Source organism: Bos javanicus, chromosome 1 (assembly GCF_032452875.1).
Source record: "Bos javanicus breed banteng chromosome 1, ARS-OSU_banteng_1.0, whole genome shotgun sequence".
Lineage (NCBI taxonomy): Eukaryota > Metazoa > Chordata > Mammalia > Artiodactyla > Bovidae > Bos > Bos javanicus.
In genome coordinates, this window is record NC_083868.1 from 40,962,484 (window position 1) to 40,979,506 (window position 17,023).

Genomic DNA, 17,023 nt, shown 5'->3' on the forward strand with positions numbered 1-17,023 from the left:
ATTTTTCCTTTATTTGATTAATTGTGGGAAGCTTTCCTACTATTCTATAATAATTACTTTTCTTTTTTCAAAATATATTTCACATCTTTTATTTTTAATATCCTTTTACTGATTACTTATCTTATAAAATATATGTCCAAATAGACCTAATATTTGCCAAGGAAGAAAATATGGGACTATTCCTTTGCTATTGCCACTATTCATCTGGAAGCTTGAAGCATCCTGCTCTCCAGTCTACAGCCTGAGAAGGATAAATACATCTCTTAACACAAAGCCTGACATCTTTAGTACCTTTTATAAAGGACAACTCTCCCTAGACTTGGGTGCTATGCTTCAGTAAGGCCTGCCATTTAGATATCTTAATTTGAAAATATATTGCTCTTGGCTCCTCCTGATTTTGTTTTTGCCTATAAATCTTAGGTGTTGGAACTATAACTCCTAAAATAAAACCATGGCCCACAGCCTCTACTCAGCATCCTGATAGACTGAATATGATTAAAGAAGTCTCAGAAAGTTTATGGAAAGGTATGAACTGATAAGGATGAAAAGTATAATTTATTTCTCATTTCCCAAGTTTTATAGTTGGTAAAATAAGGCATCTGTAAACCTACAAGCAGTAATCTGTTGGAAAGGCTGAAGCCTTCTTATCTACTACCAGGCAAACCATCCTTACCTGATAAACACAGTGTAACATCCACAAGTCACCAATGATCTTCCTTGATATGTCTCCAACTGTTTTTCACCTATTGATAAATTTTCAAAGATTTTAGAAATTGATTGGTTGTTGAGTCTTAATTTTCATTCATTCAATTGTATAATTTTAATCTGTGTTCTGTTTTCCCTGCCAAACAGGTGTTTTATAGGTATATTGAGAAATTACATACTAGGAATTCATAGGACTTCCCAGGTAGCTCAGTGGATAAAGAGATGCCTGGGACTGTAGAAGAGGCAGGAGACATGGGATCAATCCTTGGTTTGGGAAGATTCCCCTGGAGGAGGGTATGACAACCCCCTCCAGTATTCTTGCCTGAAGAATCCCAAGGACAGTGGAGCCTGATCAGCTACATTTCATAGCTGTCACAAAAAATCAGACATGATTGAAGTGACTGAGCACACACATAGACAGGAACTCATGAGAATACATTGCAATCTACCGATTAAGTTTCATTTCCTGAAATTTTGATAACACCAAATCAAAGCATTTTCTTTGTTTTATATTAGCTGACAAAGTGTCACTCATATTAGCTCTCCAAAACATAGGCAGCACCATAATATATATTATCATATATTTCTAAATAGGTAATTTAGTAAGCAATTTTCAAGGTAAGCTCAAAAGTTGAAAGGTCTATTTAAAGAGAGCTTTCACTAGAGATAATCATTCACCTATTAAAAAAATGTATCAGTAGTAAGCCAAATACCAAGTTTTTTCTTTAAGCCTCACTTAAAATTGAAGTATCCATAGAAATCCATGTGTAAATCACATCTTCTAGTATCTTACAATATTATGCAACGATCAGTTTCTATTCAACATTTCTTCAGTATTTTCACATCTGATGACTATTCGTGCGCTTTAAAAAGACATCAATAAGTCTGACTCACAATTTTATTCATTAATGTGTCTCCACAGACTAGAAAGACTTCCCTGGTGGCTCAGATGGTAAAGAGTTTGCCTGCAATTCAGGAGACCTGAGTTCAATTCCTGAATCAGCAAGATCCCCTGGAGAAGGGAATGGCAACCCACTCCAGTATTCTTGCCTGGAGATCTCCATGGACAGAGGAGCCTAGGGGGCTACAGACCATGGGGTCGTAGTCGGACACAAACAAGAGACTTTCACCCACTCACTCACTCACTCACTCACAGACTAGAAATGAGCTAAATAGGTACTTGTTGAGATAATGCTTCCAAGACTACAAGGGCAACATTACAAAATCAGTCTCATTAGGTCAGTGGTAGATAAGTGCACTTTGCTAACTGATAGATGACTCAGTTTCTTTTGGGAAGACCCAAAGTGAAAACTATTTCATAATAATTTCAAGGCATGGTTTGCCTTTTTTCACTATGCTAACATTTGTAGTGATGGTCCAAAAGCAATGGTGGGTAAAGTTCTGAAAGTGACACCAAACTATTCTCATAAAATAAAAATGCCAGTTTCACTTTCAAGATGTCCTTGATGAAACAGGAATGTCACTAACTTTATTCAACTTAGACACTTATTTACACGTCTATTTTTTAATGTCCTTTGTGATGAAATGAGAAGAAAGCACAAAATACATAAACTATTTTCCTGTAACACCATTGTTCTTAAAATGACTAACAGATAAGTGGATTACTCAGATTTGTTATTTTGGAGACTGTATATTAAAATATATAAATAATAATAAGATGCCAATCAGTTCAGTTCAGTTCAGTTGCTCAGTCATGTCCGACTCTTTGCAACCCCATGAATCGCAGCACGCCAGGCCTCCCTGTTCATCACCAACTCCCGAAGTTCACTCAAATTCACATCCATCGAGTCAGTGATGCCATCAAGCCATTTCATCCTCTGCTGTCCCCTTCTCCTCCTTCCCCCAATCCTTCCCAGCATCAGAGTCTTTTCCAATGAGTGAACTCTTCACATGAGGTGGCCAAAGTATTGGAGTTTCAGCTTTAGCATCATTTCTTCCAAAGAACATCCAGGACTTATCTCCTTTAGAATGGACTGGTTGGATACCCTTGCAGTCCAAGGGACTCTCAAGAGTCTTCTCCAACACCACAGTTCAAAAGCATCAATTCTTCAGCACTCAGCTTTCTTCACAGTCCAACTCTCACATCCATACATGACCACTGGAAAAACCATAGCCTTGACTAGACAGACCTTTGTTGGCAAAGTAATGTCTGCTTTTCAATAGGCTATCTAGGTTGGTCATAACTTTTCTTCCAAGGAGTAAGCATCTTTTAATTTCATGACTGCAATCACCATCTGCAGTGATTTTGGAGCCCAAGAAAATAAAGTCAGCCACTGTTTCCACTGTTTCCCCATCTATTTCCCATGACATGATGGGACCAGATGCCATGATCTTCGTTTTCTGAATGTTGAGCTTTAAGCCAACTTTTTCACTCTCCACTTTAACTTTCTTCAAGAGGCTTTTCAGTTCCTCTTCACTTTCTGCCATAAGGGTGGTGTCATCTGCATATCTGAGGTTATTGATATTTCTCCTGGCAGTTGTGATTCCAGCTTATGTTCTTCCAGCCCAGCGTTTCTCATAATGTACTCTGCGTATAAGTTAAATAAGCAGGGTGACAATATACAGTCTTGACGTACTCCTTTTCCTATTTGGAACCAGTCTGTTGTTCCATGTCCAGTTCTAACTGTTGCTTCCTGACCTGCATATAGGTTTCTCAAGAGGCAGGTCAAGTGTCAATAATTAATGAAAATGAAAGAAAAGCTAGAACAATATACAAATATAAAATATGTATATGCTAAAGATAAAATTTCATGCAAATAATTTTTAATATATGGTTAATAAAATGGTTATTTGTAAATACTTTTATAAATTTGAAAATAACTTAAGGTCCAGAATAGGTGTCTGCTTATCAGAATTATGGACTATTAAGGCTATTATACAGCCCTGTGAAATGAAAATATAATTACAACCTTCTTGATAGAAAAAGATTAATAAAAATATTTAGTAACAAATATAGACTATACAGCAGAGTGTGTTGTGATGCCAATAGTATATCAATACAAAATCATGGGGAAAAACCTGGAAGAGTTTATACAAAATAATGTGTGTGTACAAAACAATAAGAGTACTTAACCTTGTGTGATTAGATTTAGGGTGATTTTTTTTTTTTTCATTTTATGTTCCTTATCTATATTTCCTGATTAATTTTTGAATATAATGAATGACTGAGTCTTGAATAGGGAGTATGTAGGGTAAACAGAAGAATAAACCTTCAATTAGTTTAAATTTTTCTCCTAAACCTTGTGAATTTTAACAATTGAAGAAATAATATGGCAGCAAAAAATTTGGTGATTTTGAGGTATAAATCCTAATGTGCTCTTTGATAATCTTATTGGACTCTGCTTTAGTGGTGGTGGGGCTTAATTTTAATCCATCACATGATTAGCTAATGCTTTAACTGATGAAAGCAGTTTTACTGTTTTCCTTTACTAGGAAAGTGGTTATCAAATGCATTAATGAATGGAAGAATGGCACTCATAAAGATAGGTCAGCTAATCAACCGGTAAGAGTTTTCTGAATGCTTATTAGGTGTTCAATTCTTTACTAACAAAATCATTCTTTTTCTTAAACCCAAGAGGAGGCATGCCCTACGATTGCAAAAAATACTTGCGTTAAGTGCTTGGCAGCATAAAATATGAAAAGAGGTCAAACAGCTACTTTTCCATAATGAGCATTCTGTGTTTTAAAGGTAATGTGGTTTGCAAAGATTATTTTCCCCAAGTTTCACAATGGTATGTATTAAAGAGTATAATTTCTGTCAACTGCTAAAATAATCTCTATGACTTTATGTGTTTCTTAGTAAAATGCATTATTCTACAGAAGAATTATGTTATTTAAGGGATATTTACTCAGATATGTTGCCTCTGTCTCCTTAGATAATTCCAGCTATGTCATTAAAAAAAAAAAAAAAAGATACGGTGCCCACTCATACATATGAATAGCAGTAAAGGAAAAAAAACAAGTATTTACAAAAGATATACTTATTTAAACAAAAATTGCATTTTCAGTGTTACTACTCACATTTGGACAGCATTTTTTTACAGATACATACCAGAAAGTTCAATTAGTCTGCTTCTCCTTATGACTTTATACAGCTTGATAAGAATGAAGAATAATGATGCTGCTGAGAGATACTATGCCTAAAGTGATCACACCTCTCAAAGCATTAATGAGAAATATGATCAAAAAATCAATAAATAAAAAATAAATATGATCAGCATATGGACAGTTTGAAACTGAGGTGGGAGCATGAGAGCATTTTGGGGGCTGAGTTTCTGCAGGAGCGGACAGCCGCTGCCTCTACCCCCAGTGCAGACAGCGGTTCAGTCGCCTCCTTGGTGCGGCCGCTACCTGGGGAGAGTGGGGGGGATTGCTGACACCATTTAAAAAAAAAAAAAAAAGAAACTGAGGTGGCACCATCACTCTATTTATGCCAACCATCCAAATTCAGCTAAACCAACATGATATTCCAACCTTCTTTATGGATACTTTACAATAGCACTGAAATCACATTTTATAAAAGTAAGTGGCAAAAAGGTTTGTGCTCAGATCCCTTCTTTGTCCTCAGATCCCTCCTTTGTATGTTATTCCCTAAAAAAATACAGTTGGTATGGAGTGGTTAAAGGTACAATATCTGTTTTCACCTTAACATAGAAACCATTCACCTGTAACTGATCTAGCTTGGGCAATCATGTGCAGGCTTGGATCAGAAAAGTTAAGAAAGATAAATATATTTTTGTGGCAAGTAGTACTTTCCTTGTAAGAGGCAAGGAAAAGACTGAATTACAAATAAAATGTTCAGCAATTATGTGAACTATAACCCTTCACAGTCAGAAACTCTGATGACAAGCTTTCATATCCCAAGGGCTTGTCTCAGTCAAGAAGAAGGTAGTGAATAGACAGATCAAAATTAGAGCTCAGCTAATTAGGTGCAACCATTTGACTAATTAGGGAGCATATCTTGAGGGCGATCAATATAGAGATGGGAATAAAAGAAAGGTGATTTCTTTTCCTATTTAATAGTAAATTTATCATTTGAGAAAAACAATTTCTAAAGATAAACAAAACTATAAAATTGCAGTGTAGATGGGAGAACAATGTTTAAAAAAATTAGTCATTTTAAATAGCAATGCTGATTGACCATTGGAACACCTTCAAATAGTAAGGGGTACATGAAACAAGTAGACAGGATATGGAACATGACGATTTTTAAAAATCAGTTCCTAATATAGGAAAGTTATGACAGGCAGAATAATGTATTAAAAAGTGCAAATTCTACAAGTTAAGAAACCAGTATGCCATTATTCTAGGCTTGTGTTGCTATTCATTCTGGGAATTTAGCCAAGAATTTCATTTTGTTGAGTGTCAGAAACTTCCTCTACAGTGTCAGGTGGTAGGAGTAGAAAACTTGTCCCTTCTCTAGGTGATCATCCTGACCCAGAAATTGAACCAGGGACTCCTGCATGGCAGGCAGATTTTTTACTATGTGAGCCACTAGGGACCCTGGTAACTTAATGACCTCTGCCTTACTTAATTTATGCATGAATATTTTTATCAATAAAATAAGAATATTTTTCTCTGATTAAATTAGTAGTAAGCAAAATAATTTTTGAATTATTTGAATAAAAGTACTTTAAAAGTTCAGTAATTGTAAAATACAATTCAACATTTAATTTATATAACATGGACTTTAAGGTTTATAGCACAGAAATACAGTATGAGGAGATAAGAAACAGCCTTGCAAACAAGTACATTTTGCACAAGGCCACTGCAATTTAAACTTTTAAATTAAGTTTGGATCCTCCCACTTACAAGCAATATTCATTAAAGATATTTACTTTATGTTAGAACTTATAATAATCATAAAAATAGAATAATATGAATAAAATGGATTACAAACTACATTAACTTGGTACATCACATGACTCTACTGCTGCTGCTGCTAAGTCACTTCAGTCATATCCAACTCTGTGCGACCCCATAGATGGCAGCCCACCAGGCCCCCCCATCCCTGAGATTCTCCAGGCAAGAACACTGGAGTGGGTTGCCATTTCCTTCTCCAATGCATGAAAGTGAAAAGTGAAAGTGAAGTTGCTCAGTCGTGTCTGACTCTTAGCGACCCCATGGACTACAGCCTACTAGGCTCCTCAGTTCATGGGATTTTCCAGGCAAGAGTACTGGAGTGGGGTGCCATTGCCTTCTCCGTCACATGACTCTATGTCATATTAAAGTACATTTAAACAATTGTTAGGAGATAAAAAGCTAAACAATGGCTTTCTTCTAAGTTTCATAGTTTTGCCAAAGACTTTTTTGAAAGACTGATTTAGAGTAGCTAAATACCCAATTTATTAAGAGTATCTAATATTTAATTGATAATAATCCCCTAAAATATTCTTCTAAGCAAAACTTACTTATCATATGCTTTCTATAAAATGTGAAAATTATCATAAGTGTAGAGGTTATTATAAATTCCAACTAAAACACTCTTACTTGTACATTTAAAGCTAAATTAATTGATTCAAATACAAGTTTCTGAGAAATACTTTCACTGTTACAAGAAGAATCTTAAATTTCTCTGCAGCAGATAAAAAATAGATGCTGCAGAAAGCTTATTCACACTGAAGGGGTATCTTAATGTCATATATCAGGCAGTTTTGCATCATTGTTAAGAGTTCACTCTCTAGAGTCAGATTGTTGGCTGCAACTTTAGCTCTAATATTTAATGCTATCTGATCTTGGATTAATTAAAAAACCTCTTGGTCTTAATTTCTTCAGATGATGTATGTGCATGCATGCTCAGTTATGTCCAACTCCTTGCTACTCCATGGACTATATCCAACCAGTTTCCTCTGTCCATGGAATTTTTCAGGCAAGAATACTGGAGTGGGTTGTCATTTCCTATGTCAGGGGCTCTTCTTGACCCAGGGATCGAACCTGTATCTCTTGTCTCCAGCACTGAGTCAGATTCTTTACCACTGAACCACCTGGAAAGCCTCTTCTTATGATAGTACTATTATGTAATTCTGTAATAGTTTGCTTCCCTGATAGCTCAGTTGGTATACAATCCACCTGCAAAGCAGGAGACCCCAGATCAATTCCTCAGTTGGGAAGATCCACTGGAGAAGGGAAAGGCTACCCACTCCAGTATTCTGGCCTGGAGAATTTCATGGACTGTATAGTCCACCAGGTCACAAGGAATCCGACACAACTGAGCAACTTTCATTTTCACTGTAACAAAGTACATAGTGCAAATTGGGTGGTTTAGAGTAACAAATTTCTTGTATCATAGTTCTAGAGGCTAGAAGTCTGAAATCAAGGTATAGCAGGGCTATGTTCCTTCTAAACTCTAGCAAACCATCTGCTTTGAGCCTCTCTGGTAGTTTCTTGTAATTCCTTGACTTGTGGCCGCATAATGCCAGTCGCACCAGATGGTCTCCCTGTGTTCATGTAGGCATATCTTCTCAGGGCATTTTTTGCTTGCCTTGTTTTGTTTTGTTTTGTTTTGTTTTGTTTTGTTTTAAATAAGGACACCAGTCATCATTAGATCAAGGGCCCATCCTACTCCAGAATGATCTCATTTAAACTTGACTTAATCCATCTGCAACACCTACTTGAAAATAAGGTCACATTCTGTAATACGAAAGATTAGCTCTTTAATCAATGAATCTGGTCACTGTGTGCACAATTCAACCCATAACAAACCCAAGGAGGTGTTTGTGATTTGTAAAGGATAAGGTGCTGATGTGTACAGGATAACAGCAGCACGTGAAAGTGTTTTTTCAGAACACAGCCTTGAAAAAATATGAGCAAACCAGTAATTCCCGTAGAGTATCATAGATCAAAGTTTATGGAATCCAAGAATAAAACATGAGAAAAACATGCTTTTTTTAAAATCTCTATGAAAATTACCTTAATCTAAAACACAGTTATTATTATTTTTTGACCTACACTACACCTCTTGTTTTCTCCCTACTTTTATCCACATAGTGTTTCCTATATAAAAAGCATTGAGAATATCATTTTTAAACAGAAATCAAATCTTGACTACTGAAACTCACACAATGATTTCTTGCCACACTAAGAAATAATTCAGGCTTTCTGTCATGTTCTACAGGTACTTTGTGAAACGTCCTTACATCTCCAACCTTATCTCATATTTTTACTAAAAGCATCCAGACTTCATCTCTGTTACTCAAAAATACTCTTGTTATTTCATGGACATCTCTGCTGGAACCTTGCTTGAAATGTTTTTTTACTGTAGTATTTGCATAACTCAACTCTCAGATTTTAGCTCAAATGTCCAATCTAATAGGCATTGTTCTTAGAGTCATAATAATAGCAAGAGATGGCATTTATTGACTATATTAGTACTCAAGCAGCTCTGCATGCTCTATTTTAATTAAACCTCACAGCATGATACTCTAGGTTAGATTTTATTGTCACAACTGAGGCATCATTAGGTTATTAATTTAACCAAGTTCCATGATATACCCTGTACTCAAACCCAACTTTTCTGAAGCAAAGCGTATGTAGTATTAATGACTGCTAGATACTAATTCTCAATTACAAAAAAAAGTTAGTTTGGTATCATTTCATTGAAAAAGATGCCAGAGATTCTGAAAAACTAGTACAAAAATTGCAAATTATATAAGTTTAGGGCCTTTAAATGTAGGAGTAGATAATTTTATGTACTTCAGTAATTTTAAGATTTTATATTTAAAAGAATGCAATAACATTCATCATATCCTTAAGCATTAAAAATAATTTCCATTAGGAAATTCCTTCCATAAAGGCATAAGAATGCTGCAATCAATTTTAGAAAAAAATGCCTATGCTAAAGTAAATGTTAAATTTGGTGCTTAAAGGAAAATGTTTCAGACACTTGATAGTTACTCTATTACTCGATTTTTTTTTTTTTTAATGAGTGAATGAAAAATTTGCCAGTGTGCCATCCAACTTGCTTTTTCAGTGTGTTTCCTCTAAAGTGAATCATTCACAACAAAGTTCAGATGTGAGAAATGTCAGGGAGAAAAAATTCAGATTCAACATTTATAACTGAAAGTAAAGCAAGTTTATTTTCTTTTTTGAAAAAGGCATAAAATGTGGTTAACATTTGACTCTAAGTATTGCTTATAAATGAATACATATCAAGATAGTAATTTGATACACAGTATATCATAAAGATGAACAACTAATTATGGTTAATATACAAATAGAATTTTAAAGCACTAATTAATACAAGTCTGTGGGAAACATAATGAAGAGCACATTATTTGTTAATGACTACAGAACTTATCACAAGACTTTATTTTCTCAACACATTTCTGCGTGAGTTCCAAAAGTTAGAACAAATCCTACTATATGCAGTTTTAACCATACCAAGAATCTTTGAAATTTGTAACCAAAATCATATTGATAAAACTGGTTAACCTTCTATAAACTATAAACGTAACTCCAAAATTTCATAGGCATCTAAGGTAAAGATGGAAGGATGGCTATTTGTTTTTCTTCTAATAAAATTATGCTAATTAGTTTTATTTCGGAAGTCATTTTCTTATCCTTAAAGCATATCAATTACTAAATCATACTTTGCTTTGCAACATCTGTAAAGCAATTTCAAAATATGGCTCTTTCTAAGGAATAGAATTATTAGAAGGGATGTTTAGTCCTAATGAAATTTCCTGGAAATATCTTACTAGATATAATCATAGCCTAGCTTTTCAGAAATACATATTTATTTTACTGTTGTAATTGCTATTTGGCCAATGTTGGAAAAGCTACAGAGCTCCTATCTTGCCAAATAGGTGTTAGAAATATGAAGATAGATCTAAACCAATTCAGATTTCTATTTTAACTGGCACAGCTGAAATAGTAATATCCTGGGTTTTCAATTGAAGTAATAAGGTTTTATGAATATATTTATGACCAGAGAATCTACTGTCAATTTTGTTTTCTCTTGGTCTTTCCTAACAACTTTATTGTAATAGGATTGCAATGACCTTTATTTAGATTAAAGTCATCAGGGAGTTGAAGCTGGGTGAGAATTTTACAGTCTTTTAAAATGGGAATCCTTACTTTTTATTGAAAAGCCCCATGGGCAAATCATGGAAAACAAATGTAATTTTGAAAACTATTTCATTGATGGAATTTTAATGACAATGTTTGATGTCTATTTGAAGAGAGTTAGTGTCGCACAGAGTCGGACACGACACGACTGGAGCGACTTAGCAGCAGCAGCAGTCAGCATATCTACTCAGCTTGTGAAAGTCAGAAGGGAAGGGCAGAACAACAGTTTCCAGTTCCAGAGAAGGTCATAAGGGCCTAAAAAGAATGAAACTGAAAATGGCAGTATCAACACTTGAAATAAATTAACTTCTTTGCTGCTGCTGCTGCTAAGTCGCTTCAGTCATGTCTGACTTGTACGACCCCATAGACGGCAACCCACCAGGCTCCCCCATCCCTGAAATTCTACAGGCAAGAATACTGGAGTGGGTTGCCACTTCCTTCTTAGTGGCATACAATACCATCATTATTGATCTAGGTAGAAAGATGTGGGTTAGACAGCAAAGCCGAATTCTGAAACATCTATTTTTTCTGGATAATTTCTTCTCCAGTGCTGGAATCCTTACAAGGCTTGGTACAGGATATCTTGGTGAACAGTCACACCTATGCTCTGAAAAATGAAATTTATTCATCTTTATATCTCCTTACTTGGTTGGGACTAGGGAAATATAACTGAATAAAACTAACCCATAGCTCAAAGTTTTTATAGATAAATGACATAGAGAATACCTTCCAAACTGGATACTGACAATTGGGGTAAAAAAGGAATACTCAGGGACTGTGGTGGTGGCTCATGCTCAGTAGTGTCCAACTCTTTGCGAGCCTGTGGACTGTAGCCCTCCAGGCTCTTCTGTCCAGGGGATTTACAAGGCAAGAATACTGGAGTGGTTTGCCATTCGCTTCTCCAGGGGATCTTCCTGACCCAGGGATCAAACTCAGGTCTCCTGCATTGCAGGCAGATTCTTTACCACTGAGCCATCTGGGAAGCACTATAGAACTGTTTAAATCATAAATTTGCATGGAATAACCCTGAATCAACCAGATTTAAACATCTCAATTAGGCAGCAGAATACTGTTATCTCTCACAGACATTTCAGAGAAGCTTATCAAATGAGTACAAACCTATTCAGAACTAGAATACAGCTCCCTTCAACATTTATCCCTATCTATCCCTGAAGTTTAAGGAAAGAAATTAGCTTCATAATTATATTTAGTACATTTTATAGTTAAATTAATAAATTTGTCTTCTAACATACCAATTGATGGGAAGATGAGCTCAATTAGAATATAGTGGTTATCAGGACAGTAATTTATTATGGATAATCTGCAGTGTGGATATTATAGTGGCAGATACAAATTTTATTTAATATTGTTGAATGATGTTTGCCAGCTTAGGCAAAAGATCATTTTTAGTGAGTAAAAGAACATTCATAATTTTCTGTTAATGTCTTTGTCTTCAGTGTTTAGTTTAGATTTAAAAAATTTTAAAAATGGTCTAGTTTGTTGTCAATGCAGTTTTCTTTTTCTGAGTAGAACATGTAAACATCAATGTTAACATTAGAAATATTGATTAAAAAATAACTTCAGTTTGGACATACTGATAGACCACCAACTACTATATTGGTGATCTGATATATGATGTAAGAGGCACATACTCTTTCTCTAGATGGAAAAATGTTACAAATTGGGCCAGAAAAAAAACAAAGATCCTCATCAGAATTACATTCTCAAGACTAAGAAAGCAGGCAATCTGATTTCAATTAATTATTTAATGTCTTTATCCTCATTAGTGCCTCTCATGTCAAGTGTACTTTTGAAATAATCTTTGATGAAAGAATAATTCCTGATGATAATACCTGAGGAATTCAGCCCTGTTGAATAAGCTACTTGCTTTTACCTATCCATATTGAGCAAGTACTCTGTGCAAAGTGATGCTATCTATTTGGTGAAAGAAGCCATATAAAACTGTAAGACCCACGTCCAAAGACTAAAAATTTACTGCAGTTGCTAAGGAGAGGCAAAACACCAGTAAGGACAGGAGGTTTAGAAAATACGCTCTAGGGCAGCACTTAAGATAGAATGTGAGAACCTCCTTGCTGGAGGTCAAAGTCAAGAACACACCTTCTAGTTCCAGAAACCTACCAAGACTGAAGTGCAGTACGTGGACAAAAGTGTTTGGTTCCCTCACAGATTTATTCAGTAAATCTTAGAAAATAAAAATAGTGGATAAGAGGATTGTTGTGTGCTTATGCCATAAATTTAGGACTAATCATTGCAAGTTAGATATAGAGGGACAAAACACTTTTTGGTACACATGTCAGCAATATTTGGGTTTTGTCATTTATTTCCAGTTTTAAAAATATAAAAGTAAGTTTACATTGTACAATAAAAAATGCTATTAAAAAGTAATCATAATTTAAATCAGTTCTTAAATGGTCAGGGACCTGGAAGTAAATAGTTCATTCAAGCACAGTATAATTAAAAATTAAGACAGTTAAAAAGTAATCCAGGACAATGACACAACTCTCTGCTTTCAATTTCTACTTTAGGCTAGGCATTCTAGTAATTTGTCTCTATGCAAATGTGTATTTATTACACATGTATGGCTGTAAATGTATACATGTGCATACATGAATATGAATATAATAGACACACGACAAGTGCAATAGTCTTGTAGCATATATATGTATACTGACACATACACACACACACATGTGTACTCATGGTAGACATATTGCCATACTGTCTAATTTTAAGATAGGAGCACCCAGAATACCTAATAAGTGAGGTCAACATTTTTTTCAGATTCTTACAACTAATAAAATATTTATTTTCTCACATCTCCTAACCTCATTGTACCCCTGTCATTTAGCAAATTTGCTTATTTTTGTGATTTGCAGTTGTCTATGTGTTTTTCTATCTCCTCTATAAAATTACAAATTCCTCAGGAACCGCTTGATCCTATTCACCTCTGCATCCCTTATGCCTTGCTCAATTCTTTGGGAAGAGCGGACTCTGGCAAATTTCCATTGTAGCCAAAGTTGGTCAACTATATATATATATATATGTGTGTGTGTGTGTGTGTGTGTGTGTGTGTGTGTGTGTGTGTAAGTTGTTTCCCTGTTTTACCTTTCTAGGGGTGCCCCTGGCAAAGTGCTACAAACTAGTTGGCTTAAAACACATAATTTTTTCACTCCACGGAAGCTAGAAGACTGAAATCAAGGTGTCGGCAGGGCCGTGCTCCCTCTGAAGGCTTTAAGGGAGAATTCTTCCTTGCCTCTTCCAGCTTCTAGTGACTGCAGCCATTCCTTTGTTTGTGGTAGCATAACTCCAGTCTGCCTATATCTTCACATTGCCTTCTTTATGTGTGTGTTCTTTCCTCTTATAAGGACATCAGTCTTTGGATTTAAGCCATTCTAAATCCAGGAGGCTCTTATCTCCAGGTCCTTAACTAATTATACCTATGAAGTCTTTAATTTCAAATAGGGTCACATTCTGAGGTTTTGCATAAACATAAATTTAGGGAGGACACTATTCAATCCAATACACCTGTAAATCAGACATTTCTATAATTCAGTCAATAAGTACATCATTTCTTCTTCCAGAAAATACTTACAGAATTTCTATGACTCAGATGAAGGAAAATATCAACAGATCAAACAAATTCTCTGCCTTCAAGGTGCTGCTTACTTTTTATTGGGCTTTAGAGAGCTGCAAATATAAATAGATAATAGCAGAATTGATACATACATATGCAAATATACAAAATAAATAAATATAGAGACATAAAGTTAGATGATCAATGCAATGAAGAAAAATAGAGCAAGATAATGAAAATTAACAATACATCATTAAGGTTCTACTTTTATTTGCATTAACAAAATCTATATAAGCCTCTAAGTCATATTTTGAATAGAAGTCTATTTAGCCTAGGGCTTTCCTGGTGGCTTAGATGGTAAAGAATCTGCTTACAGTGCAGGAGATCTGGGTTTAATCTCCAAGATCCCTTGGAGAAACGAATGGCTACCCAATGCAGTATTCATGCCTGGAGAGTTCCATGGTCTTAAGAGCCTGGCCAGTTATAGTCCATGGGGTCTCAAAGAGTCGGATGTGACTGAGTGACTAACACTTTAATTATTGTCTTTATAGCTTAAATAGCTTTTTAAAATAAATTATTTTCATTCTCAAAGCTTTTAGTGCAATGAGTTATGGTAGATATGTTGTAGAATTATAAATTTACATGCTATGGTTAGTGTCTTCCATAAAAAGAAGTAGATAACAAAAATCTTAAAGAAATCTAATTCAAACAGAAAAGAGTAACTAAGTGCAATAGAGATAAATTTACCTTTTAATAACTATGATGCTGAGATTTGATCCTGTCACTTAAAACTGGGGAAAAAAATGGATCATTTAGTAGATAGTCATGAAGATTAAATGAGATAATGTATGTGAGGGTGGTTGGTAAGCTAGCACATTATCTGGAACAATGTTCAGTTCAGTTCAGTCGCTCAGTCGTGTCCGACTCTTGGCGACCCCATGAATCGCAGCACGCCAGGCCTCCCTGTCCATCACCAACTCCCAGAGTTCACTCAGACTCATGTCCATCGAGTCAGTGATGCCATCCAGCCATCTCATCCTCTGTCGTCCCCTTCTTCTCCTGCCCCCAATCCCTCCCAGCATCAGAGTCTTTTCCAATGAGTCAACTCTTTGCATGAGGTGGCCAAAGTACTGGAGTTTCAGCTTTAGCACCATTCCTTCCAAAGAAATCCCAGGGCTGATCTCCTTTAGAATGGACTGGTTGGATCTCCTTGCAGTCCAAGGGGCTCTCAAGAGTCTTCTCCAACACCACAGTTCAAAAGCATCAATTCTTCGGCGCTCAGCCTTCTTCACAGTCCAACTCTCACATCCATACATCCATTCATGACCACAGGAAAAACCATAGCCTTGACTAGACAGACCTTTGTTGGCAGAGTAATGTCTCTGCTTTTGAATATGCTATCTAGGTTGGTCATAACTTTCCTTCCAAGGAGTAAGCATCTTTTAATTTCATGGCCGCAGTCACCATCTGCAGTGATTTTGGAGCCCAGAAAAATAAAGTCTGCCACTGTTTCCACTGTTTCCCCATCTATTTCCCATGAAGTGTTAGTTGAATCTAAATGACCCTTTAATTTCTATTTCTCATAATATTCATCATAAAATTGTAATATAGTCTTTGCCTTCATCAAATAACTATTGACTCATTTATTGTAATTGAAATGAATTTATGGCCTCAACTGAGTTCATAATAAGAGAGTTTATTAAGGAAACTCAAAGAAGTTAGAAAAATAAACTTTACTGTTAAAGGGAACTTTTCAGCCCCCTTTTAACTATTGAGTTCAAATCTTTTAACTATCTAATTGTACTCCTTTTAACTTAACTTAAGTTAAATGGGATTCCCCAGTGGCTCAGCAGTAAAGATTAGCCTTCAACGCAGGAGACACGGGTTTGATTCCTGACTGTGTAAGATCCCCTAGAGAAAGAAATGGCAACCCACTCCAGTATTCTTGTCTGGAAAATTCTATGAACAGAGGAGCCTGGAGGGCTACAGTTCACGGGATCACAAGAGTCGGACATAACTTAACTGCCAACCAACGAACCAACATAAGTTAAACATATTATGAGGTAAATTATTTTAATACGATAGACATAGTTTTACCATGTCTATCAATCCAGGAAATTAATCCACCTTACAAATGTCATGGGTTTCTTCCTCTGATCGAAGAAAGAAAGACAGTGTTGCTTAGTTGTATTCTAGTCTTTGTGACCCCATGGACTGTAGCCCGCCAGGCTCCTCTGTCCATGGGATTCTCCAGGCAAGAATAACGGAGTGGGTTGCCATTTCCTTCTCCAGGAGGTCTTCCCAACCCAGGGATCGAACGTGGGTCTCTGGCATTGCAGACAAATTCTTTACCATCTGAGCCACCCAGGGAAACCCTCTGATGGTTCCATTCAAATTGATACTGAATAGAATCCTCAGTAGCAGCCCCATGCTATAATGAGTAGTTTGTTTATGAATAATATAGGCAATCAGAATGGGCAGTTGAGTTAATATGAGGATCATGGGCAATGTCAATTTATCTGTAAAATTGTGTCAGTTTTAGACTGAAGACTGCTTTTGATTCGAGTACAGTTTTCACCCATTTCATCTGCTTTTGCTCTAATCAAACTAATGCCAATCCTTTTATTTTTAATTCAA